This window comes from Bemisia tabaci, chromosome 8, assembly GCF_918797505.1.
Source record: "Bemisia tabaci chromosome 8, PGI_BMITA_v3".
NCBI classification, from domain to species: Eukaryota; Metazoa; Arthropoda; class Insecta; order Hemiptera; family Aleyrodidae; genus Bemisia; species Bemisia tabaci.
In genome coordinates, this window is record NC_092800.1 from 27717009 (window position 1) to 27734134 (window position 17126).

Below are 17126 nucleotides of genomic sequence, written 5' to 3' on the forward strand. Positions count from 1 at the left end.
AGCTCACCCCGAGAACTCATTGTTGGCCTTTTGCCCAAAGAAAAGGACTAGTCCAATTATTATCCAGTCTTTCCCGCCTTCAGATGTGGATATTTCATTTACTCGCTGCGCGTTCGTGTTTAAGATATTCAAAACCAGCTGACGGTAAAGTGATTCGATTCAGTCGGCCAAACGCAAGGATGAACAATTATGTCTTCACGTCTACCGCGCGGTTTCTGGATTTCAACGAGAAGGCATCGACATTGAAGGGTGAAATACAGTCAAAATTTGTAGTTTTCGGTCTTTTCATACTGACTGTGAGAGTAAAGACAAGACAAATCCATTTCTGATTATTTCGAATATTTTAGGCCTCCACAGTGTCACAAACGGGAATAAAGATCAAATTTCCACCAATTGCAAAGATTATACATTGGGATGGATCGGGGAATTAGGGGCACGGCTAGGGACAAACGGAATGAGAGAAGGAATGGAGACGGGAATTCGGGAATGAGTTGATCAAAGATTACGAAAAAAGTTCAATCTGTGTAATATTTATTCCCGTTCGTGACATCCATGAGCCGCCTTGTCTCAACTCTCTCTATGAAAGGACTCTATTGTAACTAAACTTTCTTTGGGGACGAAAAGATTTCATCATATGAGCCTTGGGTTTTCTTTTCCGCGCAAAATACGCTCTCAACAACATGGAATCCCCCCCTCAATCCCCTACAACTCATCAGTCTAAAATGAGGAAACGAAATTTCCGCTTTCAGAATATGGACTTGCTTCCTCGAGTAGTTAAAAGTATTCTAATTTGTTAAAAGCGCCATGATGCAACTATTCGTACTTTATGGATGTCCATGTTGCATGAAGAACTAATTGAAGGCGATCCGGTTCTCCTTGCCTCTGCGATGGCGCGATCCACGTGTTGTCAGTGACAACACGTGGATTGGTGACAACTTGTCACCAATTCCAGACGTGTTCCTTCATTTACTTCGTACGATTTTTATATCATACCTTTTCCCGATAACTTTTGATAAAAATTGCATGCATGGTCATGATATATTCTTCCAGAATATTAAATTTTTTGTGTCAAAGTTGCAATCTTGGAATGAAGTTACGTTCCATTGTCTCAGAAACGATGAGCGAAAGAAGGAATCTGTTAAAGTCTCGCGACAACACCTAGATCCCGTCACTGCGGAGGTGAGTAAAGTCAAGGCGCCTTCAATTAGTGTTCATGCAACATGGACATCCACAGAGTACGAATAGATGTATCAAGGCGCTATTAACAAATTCCAATATTTTACCTGCCCGGCCTATAGCGGCAGGGCAATTTATTTTTTAGAAAGCTGAAACTTCTCCTCATTTTAGATTAGTGGCGTGTAAGAGATGGGGGGATTCATGTTGTTGAGAGCTTATTTGACGCTAAAAAAAATCCAGGGCTCATATGATGAAACGGTTTCATCCTTAAAAAACTACGCGACGGATTCTTCCAAAGTAAAAGATAAAAAGGCTTCAAGTCGAGTCGATGTCTTTAGCGGTCCCGTCTGCTTTCTAGTCTCTAGACTCCAGGATAACGGCAAGTCAGTCTGCTCTGAAAGAAGTTACTCAGAGATATTTTCCGTGTATTATCGAAGCGTGTGCTCGCCCCGTTTATTTTAGGTATAAATCTCAACAGCCCTCGCACCGATAGACTCGTTCCGATGCGGCCTAACCTTGAGGAGAATATTAAATGTTGATCAATCCATCATAATCTTCCGGCGAATGGGTATATGGTGTTTTCTCACCAGCCCCGAGGAGGGGGAGGGTTTAGTACATAGCGTTCTCTACAGTCCCGCTTGAATGGGGACGCGCACAATTTCATCCTTCCGTCCACTCTGATTGATTTAATCAGTGCTTTGCGATACATCGATTTATATGTCATTTAAACTTAAGGGAAAGGATCGATAGACATGGTGTGCGCAACGAACGCCTGAATAATCGATTCTTTACTATAGCGTCAAACGTACCTAGAGGTATCGATAATCGATCATTCACGCCTCACCACTGGATTTAATCAATGCTTTGCGATTTATCGATTGATATGCCATTTAAACTTATGGGAAAGGATCGATAGACATGGTGTTTGCAACGAATGCCTTAATAATCGATTCTTTATTATAGCTTTAAATGGGGAGGTATCGATAATCGAACGCCTCGCCGCTGGAATTAATCAATGCTTAGCTTTAGAGGGCACCAATCACTTCGATGCCTTTATTTTGCTTGAGTTATGTCCGAGGATAAGCCGTATTCGTCAATCACAATGCTAGCCAGGGGTCTTTCAGCGCAATATGGATTTGAATAGTTGCCAAATTTTACCAGATTTCTTCTGCTCTGTGATAGGTCAGTTGGATCGCAATTAACAAAAAGGAACCAGCGCGATTACAGTGTTATGAAAATGTTGCTCCTTCATAATTATCTAAATAGTCTCACAGAATAGCAAATAGTTTTTACTATCCACGAAAAAAATTGTTAATTTTTGGTATATACTGTGTAAATTTCAATACTGTACATGTATTAAGTATTTTTTTTAAAAAATGGAGAAGTTGTTTGATTTTGAAAACACTGTAATTGCGATGGTTCCTTTTTGCAAAATGTGATCGAGTTGTGCTGGGTACAGAATTGTATTTTGATTTTTGTTGCTTCATTCTTGTAATTTAGTTAATTATAGTAAGATTTGTCCAGAAAGTCTAAACAGTTTCTATGTTCAATATTCACCGAGTTATCACGCTTTGAGAAATTCGGTTTATGACGTTATCCACCGCGGTAGAGACAGTCAGCAAAATAATCAGAATTTCAGTCTAAGTAAGAATATTTAACTGTTTGACTAGACAATTAAGAAAATGTCTGATTTGACTATTTGCCTGCGACATCTGCACAGCGTTGTCTATCAATTTCAATAATCAGCTCCAACGCAACTGGCTCACTGCAATTCACAGTTTTCTGGGATTTGTCGACAACGTCATGCTATTATTATTTTTGATGCAGAGACGTTCATGCTTTTCCAAAATTTTCTACGTCGTTTCAAAGGAAGAGGGTATCAAGGGGGCGGAAATTCGCCTTTCATTATCTCAAGAGGGCAGTGATGAGGGTAAATGGAAACTGCGGTGAGCCTTGTCTTACTTCCACTCTTCCACTTAATGAATCCAGCAATGACTCCCATTGGTCTAACTTTCGCGTGGTTTCGGAATCAATGGAGTATGAAACGAAATATTGATGCGTGTCCCGGCCTTGAGACCTCGGAATCCGAAACCACTCTCCAGTTTCTCGCCTCGGACTAATCGTAAACTACGAGCCATTGTGTCGTGATTTACGATGAGTCGGTGATTCTGCCATTTAAACCTTTGACAAAGGATCGATTATGCCATTTAAACCTATGGAATAGGATCGATAAACAGGGTGTTCGCAGCGAACACCCTATAATAATCGATTTTTTATCATAGGTTTCAATGCCATAACAATCGATACATCGCAATTCACGCCACGCCACTGCCGCGATTCACGCATGGACCTTTTTTCCCAAGTCAATTAAGAGTATCTGGTGCCTTGGACGAAAGTTTTTTTTTGCGTTTTTCTTTCCGCAGTTCATCACTTTCCTCCGTACTTCCCTCATCCCCAGTTTTATACAGAATTTTTTCTTATGTAAAAACAACTCTGAATTTTAATCGAGAAAGGATAGAGAAACTATAAAAAACTTGTTGGAATTCAAAGGTTGTATGTTATTTATCAATTAGTCTAATTTATTTATTTTACAGTTGGTACACATACTCATACTTTAAGGGATCGTAGAAGTCAGATCACAAGATGATAGTACTACAAGTTAACAATTTTGTATAACACGATTCATTTTAATCATATATTCTCTGCTGAATTCTGTGATGCGTAGATCATAAATTAATTTGTTTGTGCTAGGTTCAATTTAATTACGAAGACTAATCAAAATAAAGTTACATATTTCAAAGCATTGAACTACACATCTGCAAAACGAAAACATCAATTACGGTCACAGGCGTGCTCTTCATCGAGGGTTACCTCCAGTTAAAATACTTAATTATGTGTATTACGTTGCATGACACTACCACCGCACCGGTCCGAAGTTAAATGCGTGGTATTCCATATGGCCAGACACGTCTCGCGACAACTTAAAACGCCTTCAAAAAAAGAGATACCGCATGCACCACTACAGAGCGCGAAAAATTGCTTGGCCTATGATCTGCGCTGTGTAGGAGCTCTCAAAGCTTGTTAAGGTCCGGGATTTTTATTTTAAAAAATGCTGTCCTCTGGACGAATACATTTCAAGCCTAAGCAAATTGTGCGAATTAATTGCGACTTTATGACACTTTGCTCTTCTTCAAGAGGAGGCAGCGAAACGTTTCACCGAGAAAAAGTTGAAAATGTCTATTCTTCGGGAATAGGAGGATTTGCCGTAGTTTTTATTAGAAACAGTTAGGAGACTTTTTCGTAACAATTAGCATTTTCGAAAGAATTAATTAGTTGAGTTTTAAAGGTCAATAATATCTTTGTTCCTGTTGGATGTACAGATTTAACGTTTGGACCGACCTTATTTTTTGCTACTCTGAAGGAATCGACTTTCAAGAAAAACATCCTTTAAAAAATCCTTTTACTTCCTCTTTTCCTTTCTCCTCTTATTCTATCTCCTCTTCTTATTCTTCCTTACCTTCTTCTTTTTCTCTCTCCGTTCTTCATTCTTCTCCTCTTTTTCTTTTTACTCCCCTTCTTTTCTATTTTTTCTTTTCATTCTTTCTCATCTGCCTCTTTTTTCTCTTCTTCTTCTTTCTGTTCCTCAAACTCACTCTCTTCATTAATGAATTCAGCAAGTTGGCGACATTGTTTTGTCTCTGTTTAAACCAATGGAAAAGTATCGATTTTTGGAGGCCAGCTGCTCCGACAAGAATCGATCATTCAACACAGTTTCAAATGGAAAGAAAGCAATGTTGCCAACCTGTCGGATCCGCCTGTAACTATCTTCCTCTTCTTTCCTCAGCTCCTTTTCTACTTTACTCTTCTCCGTCTTTCGCTTACTAGCATGTTCTCGTCTAGAACATGCCAGGAGTCTTCCAATCTGAGTCTGTGAGACTGAAGATGTCGAGGTGTCGCGAAAATGAATTAAATTTCTTGTTTTCCCTTGCTCGTGGAGCAAGCAAACCGACTCTAAGGAACCTGCCTTCCGGTGAAGAGATCTCCATACGGCTGTCAATAAGTTCTTCCAGAGTTAGCTACTCTTATCCGATTGACTTTCGCGAAAGCAGACTTGATTGAGAACCCTGTTCCCATCGAGGCACAGTGGATCGAGTCAATAGGAGGTCGGACACAATTCGGAAACTTTAAACGCTTATAACTCCATTTACGCAAAAATTTGAGGTCCCAAAAGTAGTTCCATTGGTTTCCTCGCGAACTTTTCTTTTAGTATCACCCCTAAAAATTTAAAATGTGACAAAATAAATATCAAAATTCCCAGTTTCAGTCAAAAATGTCATGACCGACCTCTCTAATAAAGAATTTGCAGGTGTCTTAAATTTTGTGAATTTTGTCTTTAAAACAATACTGCTAGGAAAACTGAGTGCGAGAATATCCTGGGTTTCTAAATTGAACAATTATTGAAGAACAGATGATAAAATAACCGAATCTGCTAAAATACATGTGTTGAAATGGAGAACACCGCCAGATGACGTCATAAGGTGGCACATTTTCTCACTTTTAAATATATTTTTCTCCAATTTCCAATGTCAGAAAAAAATTATGAAATATACTGCAAACTAATCTCAATAGGCACTCTCAGATGAAGGAAAAAAGTTTGTTGTGTGCAAATTCTCCATTAAGCGAATTTTATTCAGAGGTTCGGTACTATTTTTGCGCCCGAACCTCCCAGCCGCCGTTTCATTTGTGTTCGAAACCTCCGATTCGGTGACTGACGAATTGCAACGTCGATGCGTGATTTCGGTCCCACCTCGCGAAGTGGTCCTAAAAAAGGTTCGATCTATCGGAATCAACGGATCCTATTGGTCGAATCTGTTGGGAACGGTGCCCACTAGCGTTGATGGTCGATGAGACAAAACCGGGCAGAACTTCCAAAAGAGGTACGGAACATTAAATGGACTGCGTTAAACAGAAAGAAACCAAGCCACATCAGCTATTGCCAAACTTAATTTAATAATTTAATTTTTTACATGAAAACAGTTGCGCGGATTTTTGTGCAAATTTCAGTGAATTTTCTCCATAGTATAAAGCAAATTCCCTGACATTTTCAAAAGGATCCGCACGAACGTTTTCTCGTAAAAAATTAAATTGCCCTGTTAAAATTGGCAATAGCTCATGTGGCTTGGTTCCTTTCTCTTAAACACGGTCCAAATAAAATTCGCTTACTGACTCGATCCACTGTGCGACGGTGCACTAACGCGAATCCTAGAAGCGATCATGCGAGAGTTCGTTCGACAGGGTCTCTTTCGACTCGCAAACAACTTGACAAAGTCAAACACAACTCCCGACATTCGCATGTAAGAGGGCTGTTCAGGGGCTGCTTTGTCCCGAAGGTGCAGGGAATGACTTGAATGAGAACACAAGTGCACAACGCGACAGAGCGTACCTGGAGTGGCGATGATAATAAATGTATTACTCTGCTTAAAAGAGGGAGCTTGGCTTGTTTTCGCTTGTTCCTTGCAGTGTGCTTTTAAGTTGTGTGCTAAATGGGTCAGTGGTGTGCGTCAGAAACTCTATGGTGGTTGAATTCTATGGATAAGCAAGAAATGAATCGGTTTTCAAACCCTGCGTTTTGACGTTCAATGTAAAGGACCTTTGGTAAGAGACCGGTGATAGAGTGCAGAGCGTCAGACATTACTGCCGTGCTAAGGAGAAACGCCGTATAAACCTTCGGGGGTTGCCAAATACACTTTGGTAAATTTCGCAATTTTGGGAAAAATTTGACGGTACTTTTTTCCCAATTTTTCAGGTAGTTTCCCTCGTGATTTCACGTAAAGCTCCTGAGAATTTCGAGGAAGAATATTCATAGGTTTCCTCAAAAATAAACATTTAATCAGAGGGAATTTGGCGACTCTTGAGTGTTCACACGGCGTTTTTCCTCCAGACGCAGATTACTAAGGTATATTCGGAGCGCATTTGGTAGCAGGATATGCAAGGCGCGTAAGTAGCCGTTTTTAGGAGATCAAATCAAAAGAGAATTACTCGGTTACTTCAATCGGTTAGATGATTACAGTTTCTGAGGTTTTTCTGTGTTTTCATGACTGGCGCGTAAGTCTTTTTACGAATAAACCATTCATTTAATGGTCCTAGATACTATGGCCTCTGGTCGCTAACTGGTAATACTCTCCCTATAATCTGTTTTTAGCGTGCTACTACTGACGAGTCCTGCGCATCCATGGAAAAGTGGGAAAAACGAAAACGCCTTCAATTTTGAACATGCAACACGCACATCCATGGAACACGAATAGTTGCATGGAGGCGCCTCGTTTGGATTACATTTAGCAAAAGGGAGCCAGCGCGATTACACTGTTGTAAAAATGTTGAATCTTCATCTTTATCTAAACAAATTTCTAGGGGTAGCAAATAGTCTTTGCTAGGCTTCCACCAAAAATTATTAATTTTAATGGAAAACCATTGTGTAAACTTAATACTGTGCAAAAATTTAGTATTTTTAAAGAAAAAAAGAAGTTGTAGGATTTTGAAAACACTGTAATAGCGCTGGTTCCTTTTTGCTTAACGAGATCCAAGTATTTCACAATACTTAATTCCTTCTACACGCAAACTCTTCAGATAATTTCATCGCACTCATCCAAAGTTCGGCTGAATTACAAAAACTAATAGTTCAATAATCAAACAAAATCATGAAATCCTTTAACAGGTTTCAGATGAAAGCATTGTCCCAAGAAAAGCTTAATTGAAACTATAATAAACATTGGTTCCCTTTTGCTGAATGCAATCCATTTGTACAAAGGTACGGTTGCAAGCATTGCATCCCTCGGATAGTACATAAAAACGTATTACACTTTATTTGACCGAACTTTTCCCCCAGAAAATGGGAAGTAACGCTGACTCATAAAAATTCATTAGAAGCACGCTCGAAGCCATGCGGTGGATGTGTTTCTCAGGTGCGATATCTGGATGCGAACTGTGTTTTTATCGGGTCAGCTTCGGGCAAGAATTGGTATTGCTGCAGTGATGTCGGGTAGGGGGCAGTCCGGGGGACAGACATGCATGGAATGGTGGCTTGGGGAAAGCCTTTGCCCGTTGCCATGGCGACGGCACGCCAGGGCGGGGGAGGGGGAACGGGGAGGCTTTTGCTTGGATTGTGCACAATAATTGTTCCCGGTGCTGACGATGAACAAAACGCGGGAATCGGGCAGGAATGCCGATATCATGGGGATTTCATTTCGGTTCAATTATAATCACTCGTGGGCCCGATCAACTGTTGCGTATCGGATACGCCCTTTTCATTCGGTAAATGCCGGGATTATGCGCGCCCCCTCAACAATAACTTCGCGAGAAACTTTAAATGTCAGGCGCAACGAGGGTGGCTCGACAGGATTAAGTTGATTTGCCGGGAAATTTAACTTGAAGTAATGTTTTGCTTGAAAAAACTTGGCGAATCTTTTTTTTTAAATCCTTGTAGTGTCAAGGGAGCGTGGAGAATTCATAAATAATGATTAAATCTAGAGTACCTGTATAGCGAGGGTATGGACTGATGTGAAACTCCGAAAATCCACCAGGCCTTCACCGATGCTTCTGCGAATAAAGTCAGGGCCCAGAAATGCAGCCAACTTATGAATTTCAATTATCCAGAATGATTTACTAATAATATTGTTACCATCCGTCGTTAATGAAGCAAGTATTTGATTAAGTTTTTGCATAAATTTACTCGTTTTTGCGGAAGAACGCTCATTTCTGTACATTCTCGACCATCTTGGTTAGAATCGGAATTTGCAGACTCTGCAGACTGGCAGTGAAATTTTGTGTGTTAGAAGTTGGTTAGAAGGATGGCTGCGCACTTTTGGGCCCTAAGACCTCCATGAAGCGATCTGTCCATACTCTCGCGACAGGTACTCTAATTAAATCAAATAGCCGATATACGTGCGAACAGAAGTTGTTGAAAAATAACGTATTTGATTTTTTGGTGGACTTTATTGGGTTGTTAATTTTGTAGCACAAAAAAATACTACGCTGTTAAAAATCATTGAGTGCAATTCGAAGAGCACTTTTGAGTATAATTTTCCGCATAAAATAAGTGTGATAGCGTGGGGCAAAATTATTCATTCTGTGTCGTCAACTTTTCCCTCTTTTTTTGGAGCGAACTTCACTATTATAGAGCGGATGCCGGTCATTATTTATAACCCTTGGGTTTTTGGGAACAAAATACAACCCGGAAAGAAATACATTCTGAATTTCACTTCAAGATTTCTGACAATGTAGATCAATCGTTAAGTTTCTCAGTAAAAAAGTAAAAAGAATCATTCATTTTAAATATCATACACACGAGTATATATCTCCTAAGAGAAAAGTGAAAGAGACGGTGGCTCAAATTGAGGAAAGTAACAATTATACGAAACAATATGGTTCGGATAAGGATTTTTTTTTTCCAATGAATTTTTCGCATTAGGTGTTTCATAAAAAAACATTCGTTTTGTATATTTAACCTGGTAAGGCAAGCTCGAATCGATTTAAAATCGTAATAAATATTAAATGTTTTGGGCAGAAATAATTAGCTGAAACAATCCACGCCCGTAAGTCAGCTTGCTTAGATTCAGACCCAAGAAATCATCAGATGAAAGGCAGAGCGAGGGAACGCTATTCTCTAGGGAGAAGGGCTTTACTTGCTCTCGTGGAAAAGAAGCAAGTCACAAAAGGAAGCTAGTCTTAGCCCCTTAAAACTGGAGAAGAATCCTCTGTTCAGGAAAAATCAAGGCATCGATAAATTAGTTAACTGTCGTAACAACATATATACTACCCTCTGAATCAATCCATGGTGAGACAGATCGATATAACGACGGTGTAAGTCCGCAATCACATATCTCGTTGGCGGTGTCTGAAAATCTCCGCCTCAATGTTATTTTTTTAAAGGAGAACAAATTGACATTACTCCTTGAAATTGTTGCAGAATTTTCTTCGCACAGAGAAGAAAAATCACCGCAGTTTTAAAGAATTGCCGTTGAGTAGATTTCCGTTTAAAAGATAAAGTATTACAGGAAGTCTGCGACGTCGTAGGCAGAGTTGTGTGATTGCCGACTTACACCGTCGATAAGTATCTATCACCAAAGGATCACTGGCTCATCAAATATTGACAATTTTACGAAGAGAATAGTGAATTATAAATTCAAATTATTTCTTCAGTCGCATACCGAAAAAAGAAGAGACTGACTTAACATTCTGGATGTAAAAAAGTGTGCGACAACTCACAAAACGCTGAATTAACAACCACATTCAGCAGTTAATTTTACGTCTTGAAATTATGTTAGGTCAGCATCCTTTTTTTTCGGTGATGCTTATAATGTTATCTCGGTGTTAACAATTATTTTGATCCCGGTAACAGTGCTGCATTGTTGATGGGGGACCGATATAATTCTTTAAAAAAAAAAATAATATTGTAGCAACGAACAAGATTCCTCGTAGTACCCTGGATCGACTATGAAAATTGTAATAGTGACGCTTATTTTTTCTCCGTGAATAGGAGTCGATACTGTCATATTATCGCGTTTAATCAACTTGAAATAATTTAAGTATGCCCCTGAAATCATGGCCGAATTCACCTACTTGCCGCCCATGGGCCGCCTGTATTTTGCCGCCCCCTTCTCATTCGTTTTGAAACTCGATAAAAACCATCAAATGAACGTATCAGCGGGGGAGGGGTGCTTAAGACGCATTTACTCGTGTTGAACACATTTATTGAGGCAAAATTACGTTGAATTAGATCACGACAATTATAACCTAAAAGTTGTCACATGGCTGAAGAAAAAGGAACGAGTCGGGGCACAGATGAGAGAGAAAACTCCCGTTAGACCCCACCAATAACTCGAAAATATGAGAGAACAAAACGACCATGAAAGTTTCAGACCGTCAATGGTCCCCTCGCCCTAGGTTGATTTACCTCGGCCCGAATAATTCTCGTCACGTAGTTGTTCCAGAGTGCCGACTCTGTATTATCTGGTCTTTCATAAGCCACTCTGTTCCTATAAAGCCGGCCATATTTTATTTCATAGCGAAAAACGACTAACAACCGACTCAAGTGAAGAAGTGTCCGTGTTTTTCGGACCGCGAAGTAAACTAACATCCAAGCAGGCTATGAAAATATCGCAAGATGTGTAAAATATTGGGACATCGGGAAATGGGTCAGAGGAGAGCAAAGCAGGAAAATTATGAACGTACGTATATGTATACATGAAAAATGAAAGAATATTATTTTCAAATTGGTGTGTCTAACACGTTCAAGTGTCAGATCAAAGAAAGTATTACATTTTGGAGGAGGTAGTGTACCTGTGCATATGCTTATTTTGTCATCTGAGTTGCCAAGATACACACATGTTATAGCCTGCTTGGATGTTAGTTTACTTCGCGGTCCGAAAAACGACTAACAACCGACTCAAGTGAAGAAGTGTCCGTGTTTTTCGGACCGTGAAGTAAACTAACATCCAAGCAGGCTATAACATGTGTGTATCTTGGCAACTCAGATGACAAAATAAGCATATGCACAGGTACACTACCTCCTCCAAAATGTAATGCTTTCTTTGATTTGACACTTGAACGTGTTAGACACACCAATTTGAAAATAATATTCTTTCATTTTTCATGTATACATATACGTTTATAACTTTTCTGCTTTGCTCTCCTCTCACCCATTTCCCGATGTCCCAATATTTTACACATCTTGCGATATTTTCATCAGGGCAATTTTGCATGTTTTCGACTTCAATCTTTATCCTAATTAGCGGTAAGAAGGCCACGATATACAAAGAAGACAAAGAGAAAATGGAGTGATCCTATTGGTGGCAGAGCCGGATTTACCTACTTGCCGCCCATGAGCCGCTTGTATTTTGCCGCCCCCCTCTCATTCGTTTTGAAAAATCAATAAAAATCATCAAGTGAACATGCCGGAGAGGGAGGGGAGGGGTGCATACGACGCGTTAAATCGTGATGGACACATTTTTTGCCAAAGCCCTGTCAACACTACCAGCAAAAGTTCACGGAACTTTGCGCGAAAGTTAAGTCTCGTAAACCTATCGCTGTGTGGACAACGCCTTCCATTTATAAGAAATGAACGAAAAAATTATGAAAGAACGAACATAATTGTGGTATAATAATCTTAACATCCACCGCCGCGCCGCGCTGACCTCACTATGTTTTGCGCAGTGTGTGAAGTATTCCTACAGTCTTGTAGGCGCTATGCGTCTCAGGCAGACCACTGCGGACCGCACTGTGTTTGACGCAATGCGTCAAGTATCCATGCAGCTTTGTAGGCGCTAATATGTGTTACGTGCCGACCGCCGCCGCGTCGAGGGCTTCTCCTTTTCATGCGAAGTCTTCTTTATCATTGCTCTTTGCGGAGCGCCGTTCCAGGCCAAATTGCGTGTTTGGTTTCTCTCTTAACTCGACTAATTAAAGGTGCTGTTTCTTGTATCACCGAAAGACGACAAAATCAGAAATTGCCATACAGGAAATGAGAAATTCTCAGGAAATGAGAGACTTTATGGCCTTTTCTAGTACGTAATTTTTTTTCTGAATCCGATTTTTTTTGATACCTACATCTGAAAAAATTTCAAAATTTGCCACCTCCTATATTTGCCGCCATGGACCACCTCCTAAATCCGGCCCTGATTGGTGGATGGTGGTTGGATAAACAAAAGAGCTGAGTAACAGACTAGGAACTGTCCCTAAATTTTGTAACGGACTTTTTTGGCATGTTTGATACACCCTCCTTCTTGTAACGCTTTTGTGACGTAGGTCGCTATTCATTACGTAAAAACAAAACGGCGTAACAGCCTCCTCGACCACCCCCCCCCCTACAGCTTTACGTAATGTGGGGGCGGCCCCCTACTAACGGCATAACCCACGAGGGACCCTACAGTTACTCGATCATTTTCTTCCTCGGTCTATAAGACTCCTTTGACTTTTGCTTTGTCTATCAATATCAATAATCGTCCTGTAATAAGCGTTGACAAAGGGGGTCCTTTAGAAAGCCATCAGACAACAGAGGATGCCTCTTTTATTCCTTATCCCCGCCCTATTTTTCGTGCCACGGAGAAAGTTGATCACTGGCGCTATTGTTCCTGACACCCCAACATATGCCTGCAAGCTTTCACTCTTCCTAGAAGGATGCTGTCGGCAGAGTCTCGCTTTTCAGCTCTAAATTACTTAAAGCTTTTTGAAGCAAGCTTTCAAAGTATATGAGTCTCTAAGTCTCTACGACGCACACTTTTCATAATGGTTGCCATGAAATTATGTTCCAATAACAATACTTATTGTTTCCGAGGAAATGATTTACGAGCCACTTTTTTTTTTTTTATTAATTAAAGTGTACGTATTATGTTCAGCCATTCTTTCCCCGAAGAAACGCATTTTTTGCAGGCAAAAAACAGAAAAGTCTGAGCTAATGGTTGAATATTAAATTATATTGAAGATTTGCTTGTCCTAGAAGACTTAGAAATTTCACATTGCTAACACTTTGAACGTGAACACTGTTACTATTTGATTCAGTCCCAAGAAATTTTGGATGCAAAAATGGTAAAGTATTTGTGTTTTATAAAACACCAAAAAAGTCGTATCTTAATTTTCATCCAAGCACATGAAAATAGTGGCACGGCCCTTAAATGATCTAAAATTCAACAGAGATTTCTTATTTTTATTCCAAAGTATTATTAATAAAAATCGAGCAAAAAATTATGAATTCAATCTTGGAGGGACTGTTTAACAATTTGCCTAGGCAGTTGACAAAATCCCTGAATTAGCTAATAGCCTGCAACACATTTGTAATTATTTGTTATGAAAATTGGACCTTTAAAACACACTAACGTTACCTAACTTTGAACTATTGAAATTAATAATTTAAAATTAGAAATGATCGCGCTATCGGAAGTCCTCGGAATCGGTAACATATCCTCGAAGCCTCAGTAAGCTATATGTATTTCTGACCGCAAAACATTGCCTTGTATTTTTCCCTCAAAGACACAGCAGATTTTAATGACCTTAAGACACAGTGATTAAAGCTTCATATTGCTAACATATTGGATGAATATGCACTCATATTTGCACTCTCTGTGGTTATTAACAAAGGGCTGTAATTGAAGTGGGACTGAACAGGTGAAATGATTGGGACTCGCAATTTTTGCGGTTTGAATGAGTAACACCAAACCTACTTAAAAAAAGACAATTGAGTCTTCACTTACCACTAAGCACGGAGTGAAAATACGGAAGAGTCTAGACGATAGAAAATGAGGAAGAGCAGTGGAAAATTAATGGGCGCAACGCACTTTTTATTGGACTCAAGTTTTAGATAATGTGTAGGAAAAATCCAGTGTGATATCTGCAGCGACTATTTATTTGTCCAAACATTAGCGAATTCATGTGGCGGAGAGGGTGGAATGTGACCAAAGCACCGTTAGTAAATACAGACGAGTACTAATTGGTAGTTCGTACAGTTCAGTGCATGATACACCACAACAACAAAAAATTTCAAAATCTCACTGATAAGCCTTTGATGAATGAAATGCCTGTGTGGAAGATAAGGAAAAAGCACGTTTGTTTACAGCTATACAGGCTAAATAGAGGAGTGATGTCGCACAGTGTGAAATGCGGGAAAATATATTGAGGCTCACGGTCAGTTTGTTTCATACATTGAGAAATGACCTTTTTCCATAGCTATTTTGGGAGCACAGGGCCTGTGTAATTTTTGAAGATGCAAATGAAATTTTAATAGCAAGAAAACATTTTGAAACTAGATTTCTTGGCCTGCTGTTAAAATTTATCAATTAAGAATAACTCAAAGTTGCTGTCGGAGTCAAACCGAAAGCTTACTTTAATTTCGTTTAAACATACCAAAAAAAGTCAAACAGCGATAAATAGAAAACTTGTCATGAGCGGTCATTCGGGAATTTTACAGTTTTATGATTTCACTTTATAGGGACTTGAAAATTTCAATAAAAATGGTTGTAACATTAATAAATCTACCCGAAGATGTGTGACTCTACTCCGATATTTTTGCACCTCATGTGATTGTACGATAACACTCTCTGTGAGCAGATTATGCGTTTTTATTTCCAGAAATTGATTAATTTGAAGTTCCCCCTTTTATTTTACAGAGAAGGCTCCCTTAAGTCAGAAACAGCTGGAGCCAACGAAGTACTTTTTCCTTCGGAAAGGGAGAGCTCTGACCCACTTTCCAGCATCTGTGATCCCCGAAGAGGCGCATACGCTCATCGCACTATACCGAGTGAAAGAATTCGTCCCTCCTCCGACAAAAGGGCGTATCTCGATTTCCACTTGAGCCCCAGAAGGTTTGGATTCATATGTAAAACAAGGCTCACGTGGACATTGAGATACGCCCTGACGTCAGAGGAGCGACGTATTGATGGCCCTCGGCGGAAAAGACACACTTCAAAGCTTTGTGGTGCACTGCCTTGTCAAGCAAAAACCACGGAACTGAAGTGTTAATCTGATTCAAATACGCGGTTTTTAACCGGGTTTCAGTGTAAAACAATAGATCCGGCCCCCCACGCATGCTGCCGTGCTGAGGAAAAACGCCGTATGAACCTTCAGACGCTGCCATATTTCCTTCCATTAAAATCTAATTAACTATGAACATCGTTGATATTTTTCTTCAATTTTTTCGGACAATTTATTTCGCAATTTTATCTAAAACGTCTTTATATCTAAAATTTCATGGAAAAATACGCATCATTTTCTTTGAAAATACATGTTTTATCCGAAGCAATTTGGCAACTATCGAATGTTCGTACGGCGTTCTACCTTAGCACAGCAGCATGGCTTTCAGAGCTTTGAAGCCACTCAAATTCCAGTACACTAATATTCAGCAAAATATGTATCATGTCGAAGGCGATTAGTCAAATCAGGCATTTTATCAAGTGCCTAGGCCGAAAGCCAAATTTTGACAGTTTACGAAATTCTGTAAATTAATGGCGAGGAGTTCACGGGTTTACAATATTTTGGAAAAAATATCTCTTCAAATCCGCGAACTCTCCTTGTTCCTTCCTTTTTACATGCATTTAGTGCATTCAAATGATAAAATTTAAAGAATTCCATGTTTTATGACGTGCTGAAAATTTCATGAGAAACATACATTTAGGATCTTAAAATCGTTTGAAATACTAACATTGTATGCTGCATATTTTTACAGAGCAACACATTATTTTGTCTAAAATTAGGGTAAAAATGAAAATTTCAATCTAATTAAGAATATTTGACTATTTCCCGAGGTATTTGACAAAATGCCTGATTTGACTATTTGCCTTCGACATACAATATATAATGTATATAATTGATTGCGGTCATGCAGAGATCGTTTTTTGAGAAAAATAAAATTGACAAAAATAAAGATGAATAACAACTTTTGCCGCGGTCAGAGGAAGCTGATATTGAAAAAAATTTCAATCATAGCATGATTTGTACTTTAAAGTTCCTAGACAGAAAACATAATAAAAGCACAGAATACTCAGCTGATAAGACCTCTTAAGACAACACTTACTTAACCAAATTTTTGGCTTGTTTTGGAGGTGTTTATGCTGAGAGGAAGAATAGACTGGTGGGAAAGAAGGAATGTGCTTGTAAGTTAAGAGTCGTAAGAATGAGTGGGAATCATACAGCGCCAGTGACGTCAGCGTCGACCTGGGACCTCATAAAAGGAAAGAACAATCGCATAACCCTGTCATATTAATGATGCCCTTCTACTCCGAGTTAACTGCCCTCCGGTTTTTTATGAGTGTAGGGATCATATTATTTTGTCAATCATCAAATGCGAGCATTAAACGCTTCCCCAGTAGAGCAAAAGGAAGTTTTTACTCTCGAACAGTAACTTTTAATCAATACGGTGCGAAGAGAAAGTTTAGAGCACTGGTAATCTGATATTAAATTGAGTT

At 39.4% G+C, this 17126-nt stretch overlaps 1 protein-coding gene across 2 annotated transcripts in view; it reads right to left on the reverse strand.

Moving 5' to 3' along the window:
• The window catches only part of LOC109033958 (uridine phosphorylase 1), a 61432-nt gene that overhangs the window by 26853 nt on the left and 17453 nt on the right, over window positions 1-17126 (reverse strand). The window contains exon 1 of one of the 2 annotated variants that reach the window (XM_019046840.2): window positions 14421-14623. The exons of the other annotated variant lie outside the window; for it this stretch is intronic. The gene's annotated coding sequence lies outside the window, so the exon portion shown is untranslated. Of the gene's footprint in view, window positions 1-14420; window positions 14624-17126 lie in introns of those variants that run through there. 2 annotated transcript variants of the gene reach the window in all.